Source organism: Hemicordylus capensis, chromosome 6, assembly GCF_027244095.1.
Source record: "Hemicordylus capensis ecotype Gifberg chromosome 6, rHemCap1.1.pri, whole genome shotgun sequence".
NCBI lineage: Eukaryota > Metazoa > Chordata > Lepidosauria > Squamata > Cordylidae > Hemicordylus > Hemicordylus capensis.
Genome location: NC_069662.1, coordinates 149,261,208 through 149,279,474, shown reverse-complemented (window position 1 = coordinate 149,279,474; position 18,267 = coordinate 149,261,208). Strand labels below are relative to the sequence as shown.

General features: G+C 44.1%; 1 long non-coding RNA gene across 2 annotated transcripts; it reads left to right on the top strand.

Annotated features, from left to right (window-relative positions):
- Positions 1-248: 248 nt before the first annotated feature.
- Positions 249-17,972, top strand: LOC128328777 (uncharacterized). 2 transcript variants are annotated; one of them, XR_008309394.1, is made up of 5 exons: positions 249-419; positions 11,906-12,000; positions 12,346-12,540; positions 14,910-15,010; positions 17,744-17,972. It is a non-coding gene; the product is annotated as an uncharacterized LOC128328777 (long non-coding RNA). The 2 variants fall into 2 exon arrangements; XR_008309393.1 differs by lacking the exon at positions 12,346-12,540.
- Positions 17,973-18,267: the final 295 nt, after the last annotated feature.

The following is an 18,267-nucleotide window of genomic DNA, read 5'->3' as shown; positions in this document are numbered from 1 at the left end:
AAACATGGGGTTCATTCACACATAACATGGAACCTGGGGTCTAATGGACCCATGGTTCCATCCCCCCTTCCCTCCACATGTGCTTTCCTGTCCACATTCTGACAAAACAGTCAGGAGGCAAACTGCAGTCACCGAGACTGTAGAAAGGAAGGGGAACTGGTTCTGAAGGCTTCCTTCTTGCATGAAGGACAGCCCTGACAGCCAATCACACTGGAGAGAGGGAGCAGCTTCCTCTTTCAACTCCGGTTTCAGCTAACCCGGCCTGCAGTTCTGCATTCGAACATACAGCAGGCAGCTGGAAACCTCAGGTTCAAATGGAAAAACTCACTACAACCTGGGGTTTCAAATTGGAGTTTGGCAAGGAAAACATCGGGTTGCTTTTCATATGGAAACGGAATTTCAAGCATTCAGACATTCAGGTTTGGCAAATTCTGGCCCCTTCAGTTTCCCATTATGTGCGAATGGGGCCCTTGTATCTAATGCTTAGTATAGTATAAGACCATAGCTATAGGACATTCATAGGAGGGAAGTTCAGTGCTTGAATAGGAGAGGATGAAGGGGATCAAGCCCCTTATACTTTTTTCTGGTCTCCTTGGCTACTATTTTTAGGAGGGTACAGGAGGAGCAATCATATGGCTAAACTGGGGAGAACCTAGAAGTGAAGACTATGGATTTAATTAAGAACCACTTGACCTGTTCTTCCAGAAGCTTCCAGGATATTCTGTAGAGGAGCAGGTGAGGGACGTAGGTGGGGAGGTGGAGTGGCTGTGGTCTATAAGGATAACATCTCCCTTGCCACGGTCCCTGTTAGGGTATCAGACCATATTGAATGTGTGTACTTAAGTTTGGGGACCAGGGATAGACTGGGACTTCTGTTGGTGTACCGATCGCCCCGCTGCCCACCAGAATCCCTTACTGAGCTCACAGACTTGGTCGCAGAACTCGTGTTGGAGTCTCCCAGACTCTTGGTGCTGGGGGACTTCAATGTTCATTTCGGGACCAATCTCAGCTCAGCTCATAGCAGCCATGATAACTATGGGCCTATCCCAAGTGGTCTCTGGACCAACGCATATTGCAGGTCACACGCTTGATTTGGTCTTTTGCTCTGATCAGGGTGGTGTTCCGTGGGTGGGGACTCCTGTGATTTCCCCATTGTCATGGACAGACCACCATCTGGTTAAGGTTGGACTTACAACCACTTCCCACCTCCACAGTGGACCTATTAGAATGGTCCGCCTGAAGAGGTTATTGGTAAGATTCCAAGAAGCCTTAGCGGGATTAAATGTTGGCTTTGCCAGTGATCCTGTTGATGCCCTGGTTGAGAATTGGAACAACTTGCTCACCGGGGCAGTAGACACGATTGCTCCCAAGCGTCCTCTCCGAACCACTTCAAAATTGGCCCCTTGGTATACAGAAGATCTACATGGGCTGAAGCGGCAAGGTAAGTGACTGGAGTGCAAGAGGAGAAAGACTCGACTTGAATCTGACAGACTGCGACAGAGCACAATTAAAGATCTATGCTCAGATAATACGTGCGGCAAAGAAGTGGTTCTTTTCTGCCCGTATTTCCTCTACGAGTTCAAGCCCAGCAAAGTTGTTCAAGGTCATGAGGGGACTAATATCTGCTCCCCCTCCCTTGAACTAGAATTTGGAGTCATCAGTTACCCGCTGCGATGCATTTAAAGAGTTTTTCTCAGATAAAATATCTCGAATTCGGGCTGACCTAGATGGAGACTCCACAATTAATTTGATGTCTGAACTGGAGGCGCTCAACAACTTCTCTTATGTGATTCGACTGGATCAGTTTCAGTTTGTAACGCCTGAGGATGTGGACAAGCAGCTTGGACTACTTGGATGTGGACTACCACTTGTCCTCTTGACCCTTGTCCAATATGGCTTGTTCTATCTAGTAGGGAGGCTGTTGTAGACAGCCTGGTGGAAATCATAAATGCTTCTCTGAGGGAGGGCAGGATGTCTCCTTATCTTAAGGAGGCAATCATTAGACCTCTTCTAAAGAACCCTGCATTAGATCCCTCAGAGTTGAGCAATTATAGGCCTGTTTCTAACCTCCCATGACTGCGCAAGGTAATTGAGAGGGTGGTGACCTCTCAGCTCCAGGCAGTCTTGGAGGAAACTGATTATCTAGGCCCATTTCAAACTGGTGTTTGGGCGGGCTATGAGGTGGAGACTGCCTAGGTCAGCCTGATGGATGATCTCCAATTGGGAATTGACAGAGGAAGTGTGACTCTTTTGGTTCATTTGGATCTCTCGGTGGCTTTCGATACTATCAACCATAGTATCCTTCTGGAACATCTGAGGGTGTTAGGGGTGGGAGGCACTGTTTTACAGTGGTTCCACTCCTACCTCTCAGGCAGATTCCAGATGGTGTCGACTGAAGATTGTTGCTCTTCGAAATCTGAGCTTAAGTATTGTGTCTCTCACGGCTCTGTACTTTCTCCAATGCTTTTTAACATCTACATGAAACCGCTGGGAGAGATCATCAGGGGATTTGGAGCTGGGCGTTACCAGTACGCTGATGACACCCAGATCTACTTTTCCATGGCAACTTCTTCAGGAGCTGGCATATCCTCCCTAGATGCTTGCCTGGAAGCAGTAATGGGCTGGAAGAGGGAGAATAAACTGAAGCTGAATCCAGATAAGATGGAGGTGCTTATTGTGTGGGGTCAGAACTCTGGAGACGATTTTGATCTACCATTCTAGATGGGGTCACACTTCCCCAAAAGGAACAGGTTCACAATCTGGGAGTACTTCTGGATTCACACCTCTCCCTGGTTTCTCAGGTTGAGGCAATGGCCAGGGGTGCTTTCTATCAGCTCCGGCTGATTCACCAGCTGTGCCCGTTTCTTGAGATCAATGACCTCAAAACAGTAGTACATCTGTTGGTAACCTCCAGACTTGACTTCTGTAATGCAATCTACCTGGGGCTGCCTTTTTACATAGTCCGGAAACTTCAGTTGGTTCAGAATGCGGCAGCCAGGTAAGTCTCCGGGTCATCTCAGAGAGACATTACTCCTTTACTGATGGAGCTACACTGGCTGCCGATAGGTTTCTGGACAAAATACAAAGTGCTAGGTATAACTTATGAAGCCCTAAACGGCTTAGGCCCTGGGTATTTAAGAGAGCGTCTTCTTTGCTACGAGCCCCACCGCCCATTGAGGTCATCTGAGGAGGTCCATCTCCAGTTACCTCCAACTCGTTTGGTGGCTACACAGAGACGGGCCTTCTCAGTTGCTGCCCCGAGATTGTGGAATGCACTCCCTGCTGAGATACGATCCTCCCCATCTCTGGCAATTTTAAAAAAACACCCCCAAACCCATCTTTTTGCCCAAGTTTTCTCAGCTTTTTAAAATTGTCTGTTATAATTTTATGGTTGATTTGTTTTAACTTTTATGTGTGTTTTACTTGTTTTATGTTAACCGCCCAGAGATGAAAGTTTGGGCGGTATATAAGTTTGATTAATAATAATAATAATAATAATACTAAGAAGAAGAAGAAGAAGAAGAAGAAGAAGAAGAAGAAGAAGAAGAAGAAGAAGAAGAAGAAGAAGAAGAAGAAGAAGAAGAAGGCCAAAATAATCCCAGTAGTAACTGGAGCCCTAGGCGCAATTCCAAAAGACCTTGAAGAGCACCTCAACACCATAGGAGCCACAGAAATCACCATCAGCCAGTTACAAAAAGCAACTTTACTGGGAACAGTCTATGTTCTGCGACGATATCTATAATAATAACAACAAAGATATTGATGCTAAAATTCAGCCATCCCAGGTCCTTAGGAAGGACTCGATGTCTGGATAAAACAAACCAGTCAGTAACACCTGTCTGACTGTGTAAACAAGAAATAATAATAATAATAATTCAAGCTATGGGGTTATTCCCTAAGACCCTACCCCCCTTGTGTGTTCAGCTTTCATTTTAAAGAAATCAGTAGCCCTATTCACATATTATATTCAACAAATATACAGTGTACACACAGGTAAAGATCTATAAACATTCACAAGTTATATTGAAAGCAAGTACAGCAGTACACTTTCTATCTGCACCATGCATTTGAGGGACCTGTACCCAGGTCCACTTTTTAAATGAATGCAAGTACAATCATTCACACAACAATGTGTATGAGTGTACAGACATCTGTCTGAATAGGGCTATGTCTAACTCATTTCCTTGTTGAAATATAAGGAAAGGGGTGTGTAGGAAGAATGCATTGCTCAGTTAGAAGGAAACCACTTCCCATCTCCCATTGTTCTGGCCAATGAGTGAGAAGGTACTAGGAAGAATGACAAGCACTCTTGCACTTATTTTAAAACTGTATGAAATTAAATTGTAGCTGATTCATACCAGGGCCATCCCATTACACTGCTGATCCTTGAGACCACCTCGGTGCCCATATCCCCCATGCAATGAGATGGAGGAACTTTCTAGAAGTCCACCCAAGTAGGAAGGACCCCTGGGTGCTCCCAGTTTCCCAAGGTCCCTCTAAAACCCAGAGCAAGCCCTGAGTCACTCACTCTGAGGCTGCTGTTTCTCAAGGTGGGGAGCGGACAGCTTCCATTGATGCCATTGGAAGCTGTTTTCCCCTTTAAAAATAGCAGACACAGTGGGACCAATCCAGATTGGGACCAGTGTTCCCTCTAACAGGGATTCCCAAATATTGTTGACTACGACTCCCAGAATCCCCAGTTGCAATGGCATTTGCTTGGGGATTCTGGGAGTTGTCGTCAACAACCTCTGGGAATCCCTCTTAGAGAGAACACTGATTGGGAGTTGAGTGAAAACACACCTCTTCTTCCTGTATTCTCAATCTACGGTGTTAAGATAAAACCCAGCAGAGGAGTGCTATGCACGTGCTGCTTATAACGCATAATTTGACCCTTAGGGCCCCTCACCACAACAGTTCTGGCAACATGTCTGGGCGTGCAGTCTGTAGTGGAAATGTACCAGTGGTAAAGAAGGCTGGATGAGAAACATGAAGGTTCATCCAGTATTTGGGTTGTTCAGTCACCAGTCTAACCCTAACTTTAACCCAGTCAGGAAATTCCAGACATTTGCCTGAGTCATATCTTGTTAAACTCTAGTGAAACTGTTGAACACTCACATAATTCAGCCAGTTTCTGCATTTGTAGCATTTTCTCGTTCAGTGGATAATTTATTGGTGTTTGTGTTCTGCAAGCCACAGCATGACATAAACAAGAGGAGCCATGCAGCGCATTGATTTGGCAGGAGAAATTCTGAAAGCTAAATCGATCCATGCCATAAATCTTTATCTGGAGCAAGAAAGAATAGTTTTTAGGAAAGATAAAATCAGAATTGAAAAGTCATCCTGAGACTGTGGAGATGGCGGCCAGTTCTGGATTTCCTGTGTTCCTGTCACACTTTTTATGAATGTATTTGGCACATGAAATAAGTTATTGGAAATCTGCCTCATCCGGCAAGTAGTCATTTATCTGTTTATCTAAAATATGTATATCCTACCTTTTGACCCTATCAGGGTCTCCAAGGCAGCTTAAAAGATTTTGTAAAAACTAATATAAAACAACCCAAACAATACTGCTGGAATTCAACAGTAACAACTCTGTTGCCTTAAAAAACAAAAAATAATAATACATTTTTGAAATCTTAATCACAAGGTACTGAAGGTTTGGGAGTACTCAACAATACACAAGAAAAAAACAGCAGCAAAACAAGAACGTAACAGTTATAAATGGACTCATAGAGTGCATTCACACATAATGTAGAACTATTGGACACGTGGTTTTCTCTCCAACCCACCCCAGCCCACACTTACCTGCCCACATTCAGACGAAATGGACAGGAGACTCTCTGCATTCAAGGAGACTACAGAGAGGAGGAGGAACTGGTGGAGAGAGGGCGGCACTTCCTCCCTCAACTCCAGTTTCAGCCAGCCCAGCCTGGAGTTCCGCATTGAGACATATTGCAGGCGGCTGCAAAGCATGGGTATGGGCAGCAAAACTCACTACAACCCGAGGTTTCATATTGGAGTTTGGCAAGAAAAACCAGTCCATAAGGGACCGGAGTTTCACACATTCAGATGTCCAGGTTGGGCAACCTCTCGCCCCTTCAACTCCGGTTTCCCATTAACTGTTAACTTGTTGTGAACCGCCCTGAGACCTTGGGTTAGGGCGGTATTAAAATGTGCTAAATAAATAAATAAAACTGCTAATGAGGCCTTAGTCAGCAAGGAGCTGGGCTATGTAGCACATCAGTGGGAGGGCTTCTCGGGTGGTGGTTTTCGGCAGCGTGGTATGTAGAGCCAGCGTGGTGCAGTGGTTAGAGTGCTGGACTAGAACCGGGGAGACCCGAGTTCAAATCCCCATTCAGCCATGAACACTAGCTGGGTGACTCTAGGCCAGTCAGTTCTCTCTCAGCCTAACCTACTTCACAGGGTTGTTGTGAGGAGAAACTTAAGTATGTAGTAAACCGCTCTGGGCTCCTTGGAGGATATAAAATGTAAATAAAATGTAAATAATAACATGTACAGTGGCCTATATTCCGTGCAGCAACCCCACCCCGAGTCCAAGAGCAGGGCACACACATTGGTTCCATCTTTCTCCAAAGCCTGCCGATGCTGCTAATGAATGCAGAGAGGCTCTGTGGCACCTAAGCAAGGATGGAACCAGCACACACCCCCTCCTGATGGGTGGGATGCTGCGTAGAATGACAATAATGCCAGAGTAGGGGTCCACACATATCACTCTAGCAAATATTCCAAGGAAGTAGCACAGCAGAAGACAGAAGAAGGTGGGAGAAATGCAGCAAGGTTTGAAATATAGACAACAGTAGCAAAATTATGTAAACCCCACCCCCCGTTTTTTAATTCCTAATCTTCATTTTACCCAAGTCAAGCTGTTGAGAGTTTTAAATAGTTCTGCCATGAAAGAACATCCCTCTTCCTTGCAAGGTTGTCTCAGGAAGGCCAGTTGCTCCATCTGCCACATATACAGAAGTGAAACCAGGAAGCCATGAAACAAAGACAACCACACAGAGCATGTGCAACCCCAAAGTGTTCATTTCCTATCCTTTCTCTAGCTTAAAGGCAGAGGCGTATCTAGGGAAAATAACGCCTAGGGCAAGCACTGAAATTGCACCCCTATCCAAACAGGGATGATGGGACTTGTAGTCAACAAAATCTGGGAATCCCTGTTAAAAGGAACACTGTACCATCTAGACATGGTTGTTGATCAAAACCTGAAAACATGAGCCATCTCTGTTAAAGACTTAGAACAACAGTCAGGATTTATGTGAGGATCCCAAGTGTCATTTTCTCTGTCTCATGTCATGCTTTTTTAAAAAACATGACTTTGTCCTAGAGGATCACCTGCCCAAATAGCCACTAGCAAAATAGGGGAGGAAGAAGGTGGTGGGGGGAGGGGGTCTATAAACCAGTGAATGATTCCTGCCAGCCTTTGTCTTGTAATGACCGTTGGCTCATGATGGGGTTTATGTGCATTCACCATTCTAGTGCTTACTTTGACACCAAGAGGGAGGAGGCTACATTAGTTTGCCACACTAGACAGAGGAATTTGCAACAGGAGCAGACAGCCAAGTTCTGCCAGGGCCAAAACCAGCCCCTGCCAGACTAAGAAATCATTGTAATTTGCCCCTTCCTGTCACAAGCAGTGTGCTGTTCTTTTATTATTGACTCTAACTCTCAGATATCCCAGTCATGGATGGAAAATTCAGGGTCAATTTACAAGAGACACATTTTCTACATGGAAGTTTCTTCTGTGCAGGTGTTGTGCAAAAACCCATGTGTAGTGACCAATACATATGTATCTATTCCGCCAGGGGCATAGCAAAGTTGGAATGGGCCCAGAGACGAGATTTTAAAATGGGCCCCCAGCCCCTCAAAGTCCAGGGCCTCCACACACCCCAGGCCCCCAAGGATTTAAGTCTGATATTTCAAAATATGTATGCTGCCTGGAAATACATTTAACTGAATACACACACGCACACTTCACAATATATAGTGATATAAATTGAGTACTATATATTTGTGCTACTTTTAATGCCTAGAACACACTAGAAACACTAATTATTAAAATGGCCCCCTTGCTGCAGATTGGCAAAGGAGACTTTCAACCATGCAGTGTGAGCCTATGTATGTTTTCTCAGAATTCTGAACAAATTCAGTAAAGTTTGATTCCAGGAGGTTTTTCACACAAGGCTTTTAAAGCCCTTTAACACACATCTCCTCTGGAATAGAGGTGCTGCATTCACATGTTGGCCAGATTTACCCTGAAGTCCCTGCGAGTTATTGGGGAGCAGTTCACACACAAATAAAATAAAATAAAATAAAATAAAATAAAATAAAAGAAGCACAACACATGCTTCACAGTTCTCACTCAGACCTTCTGGGTTGCAACACAACTTGAGCATAAGTGCATTTATGAATGGATGGATGGATGGATATAATATTGTTCCAGAAGTTTTTGTAATTTTCTGCAATGAAACAAGCCACTTATAGGACTTTTTAGACAGTTTTTGTTTTTAAAGCCAGCAAATTTTCCAATCTGTTTTAAATTAAACATTCAGAGGCTTCTCAGTCTTCCCCCCCACACCCCATATCAAAGCCCTATGGCAAGCAGATCCCTATATATGGGGGTGGGGGTAACCACAAAAAGAAATTCCCATTCTACCTGGTAAAAGCTGTGCTGGGTGGTCTGGGCAGAGGGTCTTCTGCTGCAGAGAACTCTGCCTGCCTGCCTCCTTCCTGGCTTGCTCAGGGCCTGCCGAGTTCAGGCTTCAGAGAGGCCTGCACAGAGGCCTCTCTGTAAGGCCCTCCCACCCACCGATCAGTTGAGAGGCAGGGAGAGAAGCGCTCTGCTGCAGTTTGCAGGTGAAGCCTAGGCCGGAGGGCAAGGCAAGCAGGACAGCAAGTGGCTGAGGGACCCTGGGGCTGGGCAGGTGGGCAATGGGGTGGGGGTCAGGCACAGGCATGGCGCCCCCCTCAGTGGCACTTAGGGCATGTGCCCTGGCTGCCCCCCGCAATTATGCCCATGCTTAAAGGGCCACACACCAGGGATATATTAACACAATCTTCATCAGACTATGAATACAGAAAATGATGAGTGTTCACTCCATTCAGGAGCCAAATTATAAAGCTCTTTTTTTCATCCTGATTAAGAATTATAGGGTGGTATATAAATCAAATAAATAAATAAGAGTATATATTCCTGAAATGTTAGCTTTTATGTATTAAATTGTCTTTGAGTCTACCTTTTAAAATGTGTCATTACTTCTTTTTTTCTTAAGCCTATTTTTTCCACATGGTTTAGCATGGAAGTAAAAAGCGGGGGGGGGGATGAGGGGAGGAAAAGTATTTGTGAGGAAAACTATTTATTTCAGAAGAAATGCATTGCATAATGTCACCCTTTTCTCCTCCTCCAAGAACTAAGCATAGTAATATAGCCTGCAATAGAAATCTGACAAGGGTAATTGTTGTGTTCTGTTTAGCAGTCCTTTATATTTGTTGATTAGAAGTTTGTCCCAGTGGGGATCCTGTAGAGAGTGTGGGGGGTGGAGTCAGAAAAGAAAAGGGAAGGAAAGTTGACGGAGAAAATGGCGTTTCTGGAATAAAGTCTTAGTTAAACAAACATAAGATTGCTTTGTATTTATGAGGGAAGCAGCTATAAAACAGTAAAGTAAAGAGAGAAATCTATTCCGGCATGATTGACTCACTGTAATCCATTCATTGCTTTAGAGACCAAAGAGCCTCTGCAGAGTGTCACAAATTGCCCAAACGTAGCCATGCCAGACAGATCCCCAGTGACTACGCATGAGCAGATGCTGAAGAGAACACATGGGTTGCTGCTGAGGTCAAAATTAATATATGCTTGACATTAAAAGCTGAACGCCAACAAACACAAGTGAGGAAACTGCACAGTCTTGCTGGAAGAAGAAACCAGAGAAGACCATGCACTATGAGCGTATCATTGCTCACTCTCAAATTGAGTTGGTAGTATTTTGGGAAGCTGTTGAGCCCTCCCTTGACCTTCCATTCCATTGTGTTCCAGCAGAGCCTGCCATGTTCAGGGGTTTTGTGAAGCAGTGCCAGAAACAGATTTGGGAAGTCTTTTTTCTGATTCTTTAGATAGCAGCAAGAATGTACATAATCTTATGATTCTCTGTCACTGGCTAATTTCTCATCATGCCATTCATAGGTTTAATGATGGTTTGCTCATTTTTAAACATAACATCCTCCTTGTGGACTTTGCAACTCATCGACATACTAACAAAACACAGTCAGAAATTTCATAACACATTTGAGGTTCTTAGGCATTCTCCCACAGAGCATGACATGAGAACCCACACTTTACCATCCCATCACCTCAGATAACTATGATTAAACTACCATTGGCAGCTAGGAGTACACTCAGCTCAGCAATCATAGTTTACCCTTTAACTGTGATCATGTGGGTCATGGGAACAAGTCCTCAGAGGCTGTATATGCATTTTATCTGCTGCATGGAGTAAACTGGCCACAGATTTGCACCCAAAATGAAATGCATGCAATCTGGAGATACCAGCAACATTCACCATCTGCTGGCCAGAAACAGGATCCGACACTTGAGATATAGAAGTGAGTATTATGATTGCCAGAATTCTTCCTTGACTAGGATGTAAAATTTGAGCCAGAGAAGAATTCATGGGCTACCCAACTACCCAACCACAGTCCTGCAGACTCCCCCTCCCTTTAAGCAACATTTACCTGTCCAGAGCATGGGAGAGATTCCAGATATGAGATGGAAAAATATATGTTGTCTCCCTCCATCATTTTGTAATGACACTGCATCTATCACAGGAAGAAGGGCTGGTGGCTTTTGGATAATGCCTAACCAACAGAGAGTAAGCCTGGTCCAAATGAAACTAGAGAACTGTAGAACATCAGGAATGAGTCCTATATTCCCAATGTATTTTAACCAATATTAGAATATGAACATGTAATTAAATCTAAATTAAATGCCCTAATGAATAGCCATTCACAAGATTTTAATCCACATAAATATAAACATTTATGTATATATAAATATAAACATTTTAATACATTAAAATTCCAGAAATACTTTTAATACATAAAACACCAGTAAAAATCCTAATAGGCTTGATGGTCTAAAAACTTTCTCAAACCTGTCAAGAACAAACAGTATTGAAAAGTCCTCTAATAGGTCTTGACAGTGGGTCTTGACAGTGTGGTAATGTCCTTAATTCTTTCTACCTAGTTCAAGTCAGATGTGTTTCAACACAAGTCTTCTTCAGTGATATATCTGTATAGAATTCATACAGAGGATAGTGCAGCTCCAATTTCTATGAATAAAATAGCCCAATACTGTAAAATTGTTCATATATCCCCTACTTTGTTACCAAACATGACTCCTTATATAGTAAGTAAAGAGACATACACTTAGCCTTCTACCACCGAAAGATTATAGTCTTTCCAAAATATTCCCAATGGGAGAAGCATTGCTTCAATGGTGATGCAATCCTTAGGAGCCACGAAGGCTTTGCACATTTGCTAGTAGCATACATGGGCTTTCCAAACTCATAGAGCCAGGGTGCACACCCGGCACTTCCATCAGAGGGTCACTGTGCAGTATGTAAGCCAATACTCCAGATAAGATCTGACTAGTATGGAATAACATAGAGCAGGGTTTATTAACCTTGGGCCCCCAGATGTTGGACTACAACTCCCATCAGCCTCAGCCACAAAGGCCGTGTCTGGGGATGATGGAAGTTGTAGTCCAACAACATCTGGGGTTCCAAGGTTAAGAAACCCTGACATAGAGCTATTACATCTTGTAACTTGGAAATTATGGTTCTCTTAATGTAGCTTAAAACCACATTTGCCTCTCTTTTTTCTTTTGCAGCTGCATCAGATTGCTGACTCATTTTCAGCCTGTGATTGCCTACAATTGACGGGTCTTTGTGGGTCTATTCTTTTCTATGCACTAGATTTCCCAAGGTAAAAGAACTATTTGCCTTAGCCTTGAGAATGCTTTCTTGGCTTTCTTAATGTATTGCTTCTTTGGTTTAGGAAGGTTTCATGGGATGAAGCTTGAACACCCCTCATCTAAATTAGAATTGTGGTCCATTCCATTCTCTACTATCTGTATGCAAAAGTTTCCTTCTAAAGCTTATTTATGAAATGCACAAATACAGCAAATATGAAATGTGCTTAGTTTCAAGTGTACTTTTTGTGTTTAAAATATCCCACATCCTATTCAGTGCCAGTATTCAACATGTAAATAGATACACATCCTATGTTTTAACATTCACCAAAAACCTGCACTTTGCCTTGTAAACATAGGTTCTGTAGAAATGATAGGACTTGTTCTGAGAAGTGGTTCCATATGGGTGCACCCATCCAGGACCAACAGGAAACCCAAGTGAATCCGATTGGGCCCAACCAACCAAAGCTGCTTGCAGCATTGGAGTCATAACGTCTGGCAGTGAAATTCAACCTTGAAGGTAGCAATTGCCATCAAACTGCACCAGGAAGGAGGTAGGGTTGGTTATCCACTAAAGAGTAATAGACCCTTCCAAACCATAACAAGAGCAGAGGGATTGGATTTGGTTTGAAAATCATCCAAGACAGTGTGCAAAAATGTAGACTACAGGGACAGCAGGAATATCTGCGTGGCAATGGTCCATGGTGTACTGAGCCAGACGTCTGACAATGGGAGACAAGAAACACAGAGCAAAACATAAGCAAAAGTCAGAACTAAATTTCTAGAGGTGCTTCTCCAAAAATTGGATATCCATAAGCACTTATGCAGTAATCTGGTTGTCTTGCTTACAGCTATCTGATCCAAATTTACTGGTTTGGTTGGCAGAAGATGTGGCAGTCCTCCTCGATCATGTGGGGAGATGTGGGTGTCCACCTCCATCATCAGTCCACAATTTTGAGGAAGGACATGGGTTTTCTACTCTCAGTCAAAAGACTTGACTGAAGAAGTAGAGGCTTCAGAGATGGTCTTGTTTTTGCCTTGCTCCATGGTTTTTGTTTGTTTGTTTGTTTTCAAATTCAATTTTTATTAATTTTAACAGTAGTAATATTATCACTCATTGCAAATACACACAAAAAGGTGGACTTCCCGAACACATCTCTTCGTGAATCATCAACTATAAAATTTACCCTTGCTATAATAATAATTCAAAACATAAATTCAAACCCTTAGAAACACAACTAGTCTACCCAACCTGCAGTTTTTTACTAAATTTCAAACCCTGCTGTAAAGTCCATAGTAGGAAAGTAATTATTTAAATACAACAAGAATGGTTTCCAATCTTCTTTAAAACATTCCAAGTTTTGGTCTCTTATTAGTGCTGTAAGTTTTGCCATCTACCTTGCCTTGCTCCATGTTTAGGTGAGGAGGGGAGGATAGGAGAGGAGGTGCCATCGCTGCTGCCTCCTACATCAAGCCCAGTTATCCTCTGGGATCTTACACAACTGCTGCTTCCTATATTGAGTTTTTGGTCTAAAGCAGCCCTGCACAACATAAGGGCCAGGGCCCAAAATCCAGCCTGCGGGGACCCTTTTGTTGGCCCATGGGTAATAAGCAACAGCAGGAATCATGGAGAATTGGGGGTGGTGCAGTCACTTGCCCCACTGACTAAACAGGGCTTATTTTCTGGCCACTATCCTTGGTTAACATTGTGGGCCTCTTGCGGGGGAAGGCCAACAAGCAACTAGTAGCTGCTTTAATTAATACCTATTTTTATGATTAATAAATTATAAAAATCTACTGCCGTAATTAATGCACCACAAATTAACCTCAGCAGCCCACACATGCACATGCACACAAACACACACTCACAGAGCCCACTGATCTTGGTTGATTCTGGTCCTTTTTGCCATCTGTGTTGTGCACCCCTGGTCTAGAGCATGCAAGCGAGGGAAGATATTCTGTGTGCTTCACCATTCTCTTTCCTTAAAAATGAAAGACGTTTTACTGTTTTACTTTCTCTGATGCCTTACATAATCTTAATTACATCTGCCGAGTTGCACAAATGGAATGTCCAGTTCAAGCTGATCTTGACATTCCCATAAGAGATGTGTTGATGCAACATTAGTTTTCTCAGGAAGCACCTAGCTTTACTGTTCCCTTCTTAGGTGTGCTCTGTAGGTGCTGCCACCCACATATTATTATATTTTATTGGATTGCAATGCCTTAAATACAAGATATAGAAATGAACCCAGGACAGGACTATTTACTCCTTTGGTACCTGAAAATCCAGAAAAACGTGACAGGGGTTCAGGGCTTTTGCAGATGGTGGAATTTACTAGAAGAGCCATGGAGATAAAGCTATTTCCTCACTCTTCTGCCTAAATGACATTGTCCCTGATATAGATGAACCTCATTATCTGTGGGGGTTCCATTCCCGCTGATTTCCACGGGTAACTAAACTGCAGATAATGTGGCATTGAGTCTATGGCAATTGAGGGGTTAGGTTCCTGGAGGGCAAAAAGGGCACCTGAAAAATGGCCAACCCCCCCACCCAAACTGGAGTAAATAATTGAAATAAAGTGTTGTACTGCCCTCCACAGATTTTTAGCTTCAAGTAATGTCCCCCCAAACCACCAATTCTGACAATTTTCCATGAAAAATCACAGGGAAAAAATTGTTTTAAACTGAAGAGCCACAAAATGGCTCCTTTCAACAAAATGGTGCCTGGAAATTACCTTGAAGGTCATTTCTGGCCACCCCAAAACTGTGGATGTGTGAAAATTAACCCTTTATTTATTTGTTTGTTTGTTTGTTTGTTCAATATACTGAAGTTGGGTGTCAATAGCCCAACCACAGATACACTGAACTGCGAGTGTCGGGGATGCGTATAATGAGGTTTCCCTGTATTGTCTCCCTTTGCTAGATTCCCAAGTCTGAGATTGGTAGTTCAAGTTGCTGTGCTAGTAGCTCCGGGTTTTGCTGCAGGGATGAAGATCATAATAATGTTGCAGACATTCTAGGAAGGTGGGCATGGTATTATCCCTATCCAATAAAGCCAAGCCATTTTGAATGCCTGCCAGTGCCACTTGAGACCCTTCCCTTCCCCACCTCTCAAATATTTCCCACTCCCCTTTTCACTCCCCTGTCTATCAAACTGGAACTTTACACCAAAGCATCAGACAGCACAGTCATAGTATAGCTTGAATTAATCATTTGTAAAGGCCTCAGTAGTTTAAAGCCTCAATCACTCATACCTCTGCTGCAGAACAAGTAGCAGAAGCTGGTAGGGATGTGCTCGAACCTGTTCGGAGGCCCTTTTACGGGTCTCCGAACAGGTTCGAACACTGGCTGGTTCAAATGTTCAGCGGGGGTGGAGAGTAGGACTTTAAAGGTGGGGGGAAATGCACTTACTACTACTCCCGCTTTCCCCCCGCCCGTGCTGGAGTTCTGTAAAATCCCTTGGGGTGGCAGCGTACCTTCCTGCCACCCCTTCCCCTCTTTGGCTGGAAGTGGCGGGATGTACCAGGCATGCATGGCGCGATCACACTTGAACCCATCTGATGTGCATGAGTGTGCCCCCAGCATGCGCACACGCACCTAGTACTTCCGGCCAGAGAGGGGAAGGGGCAGCAGGGAGGTACGCTACCGCCCCAAGGGATTTTACAGAACTCCAGCGCCATCAGGGGAAAGCGGGGGAGGGGTAAGTAACCCTCCCCCACCCTTAAAGTCCTACCCCCCACCCCTTCAAGTCACCCCCTCCCAGTTCCGTGCACATCCCTAGAAGCGGGTGCAGCCAGGTAGGTAGAAGACTCCTCCAGCCTCCCAGAAGCCACACCAGGCCCTTGGCTTCTTTCCTGGTCAGGAACTGGGCTTGGTGAGACCATGTGTGCAGAGGGATGCAGGGTCATCTCCCCTTCAGATTTCTGCTAGGCTGGTATTGATCTCTCTCCCCACCCCAGGCTTTCCTGCCACATAATCTGGGACAGAAGGAGAAAGGTAGCCTGAAAAACAGTCTGGGAGGTTTGGCCTAATCCCCCAAAATATTATTGAGATCTGATTCCCTTTCTGAATATGTTTGAAAATGTGGGCACGTTTCATTAATAAGGCAAAACAAACTAAAAACATTAATTACCTTGCCTCTACAAGTATTTGATGTATAGCAAAACCCTCACTCCCCTAATAACATTCTTTGCAACCCCTTTGCTTCCCCAAACCAATTGTTCTAAAGTCACCCCTGGAGCAGCCTAACACCACTTCCCATCTAACTGCACCAGTGCAGCAAGGTAGTAGTAGCAATTTTTGACATCCTCTCCTTCACTGGGAAGCTGAAAATATGTCCTCAAGGGTTGTGCAGCCCTCAGGGACATATTTTGAGCTAACATGGAGGGCTTCCTAGGGAATGGGAGGGCATAAAAAATTGATGCTTCCCTGCAGTTCTGTTAGCCTGTTCTCTCACTGCACTGGTGCTTCCTTGCTTTGTATGTCAGCCACTGGATTAGTATGCTCAGACACGGCAGGGCCAAATGAGATGTGTTGGGGAAGCTTTGCATGTGACTTCTCCATTCACATATAAAGCAGGGCACGAAGGGAGTTACTCTTTGCACTGGTGTAGTGGTTAGAGTGTCCGACTGGGACTTGGCAGCCCCAGGTTCAAATCCCCACTGTCATGGTTACATTGGGTAATCTTCGGCCAAGCATTCTCTCTCTCTCTCTCTCTCTCTCTCTCTCTCTCTCTCCTTAACCTACCTTACGGGATTGTTGTCAGGATAAAATGGACCATGTACATTGCCTTACATTCCTTGGGGAAAGAGTGGGGTAAAAATGAAATAAATAACAGGGAGCATATTGGAGAGCAAAGCAAAACCTACCCACCTATCCCCCACACATACACTGTCTTCACTCTGCTCCAGAATGTTGCATTTCCCCCCAACCCAGCCCCCGTACCAGAAGAGAACTGTGGGGCGGGGGAGTTAAAGTAGCAGAGTGCAGTGAAGTACATTTGTGGAGCAAGGCGAGTTCAGCTGTGTTCCCCAGACACTCATCATCATCAAGGGCAACCCAAATTATTACAGCATCTGAGGCAAGGTGCCAGATTCTGCCCTGCGCCATGTCCCTGATGGGGACCAGCCTCATTTCAAAGCTTTGCAAGTCACACAGGAACAAGGAAGATGGAGGTTTGCCAGAAGTCACCTCTCCTCTCCTCAAGCTTCTTGCAAACTTTGCAAGGAATGTGTGGACAGGCATTCCTAACTTGGTCATATTGGTCCCGAAGATCTTCTCTAATGGCAGCATTTGGGGTGTTTTGCCACCATGCTGGCTCCCCAATAATCCACCGGCAGAGGCGGCAGCCTCACCTTGCCTCATGAAAGGGCCGCTCCTGCTTTTCATGCAAAAAAACACTAGACCTCCATTTTGTTTTAAATGTGAACAGGGCAGATACATTCATAAAATACACATAAATGTTCCATGTGGTCTAGTTTGGGCCTTTGAATTATTTGTGCTGCACTACGTTACTCTAGAAATGGGCTTTTGTTATTTGTTTACAATTCCCTGTGTTTGTGCTTCCCTCCCGCTGCCCAGCAAGTTCTTTCCCACTATATATTTGGTATGTGAGGAGAGAGAGAGAGAGAGAGAGAGAGAGAGAGAGCGCATTAGAAATAAACACCGAAGTGCCATTATCTGTGAAGTACTGTCAGATCCAATGAAAGAAATAATAATTAACCTATAGATAGGTTGTCATATGTGATTAATTTCCAGGTGCCAGGAAAAAAATGTCTCCAGTTGTCCTTTTGTTTTTGATTATTCATCTTCCAAGCAAGGCAGCTTGTACCATCATGAGCTCATTCCATCCTCCTGGAAAAATGCTGCAGAATCAAAGAATTTGTCTCTGGAGCTGTTAAAAAATGCAGACTATAGTTGTTTATAGCCAGGCCAAGAGAATTCTGCCCCTCCCTTTGTTACATGGAATAAAGCATGTTAATCTCAACACACCTTAACTTTATGGCTCTGTTAATTACAAGGATGTTAGACACTTCTCTTTCTACTGCTCAGGTTGCATTTCCTGCAGAGACCACCAGTTGCACATCATTAAAGCAAATTACAATGCAAGGCAATTTTACTGTGTAATAAAGTCATCTCAGTGAGTGCCAAGAACTGGGATTTCAAAGGCTCCTCCCTTGCATTTAACTCCTTCTTTCTAGAATGGTAACAAAAGCAAGAAAGCAACTTCTTGGCCCCCATAGAAACTGGGGGTTGGGAACCCAAGGAACATAGGAAGCTGC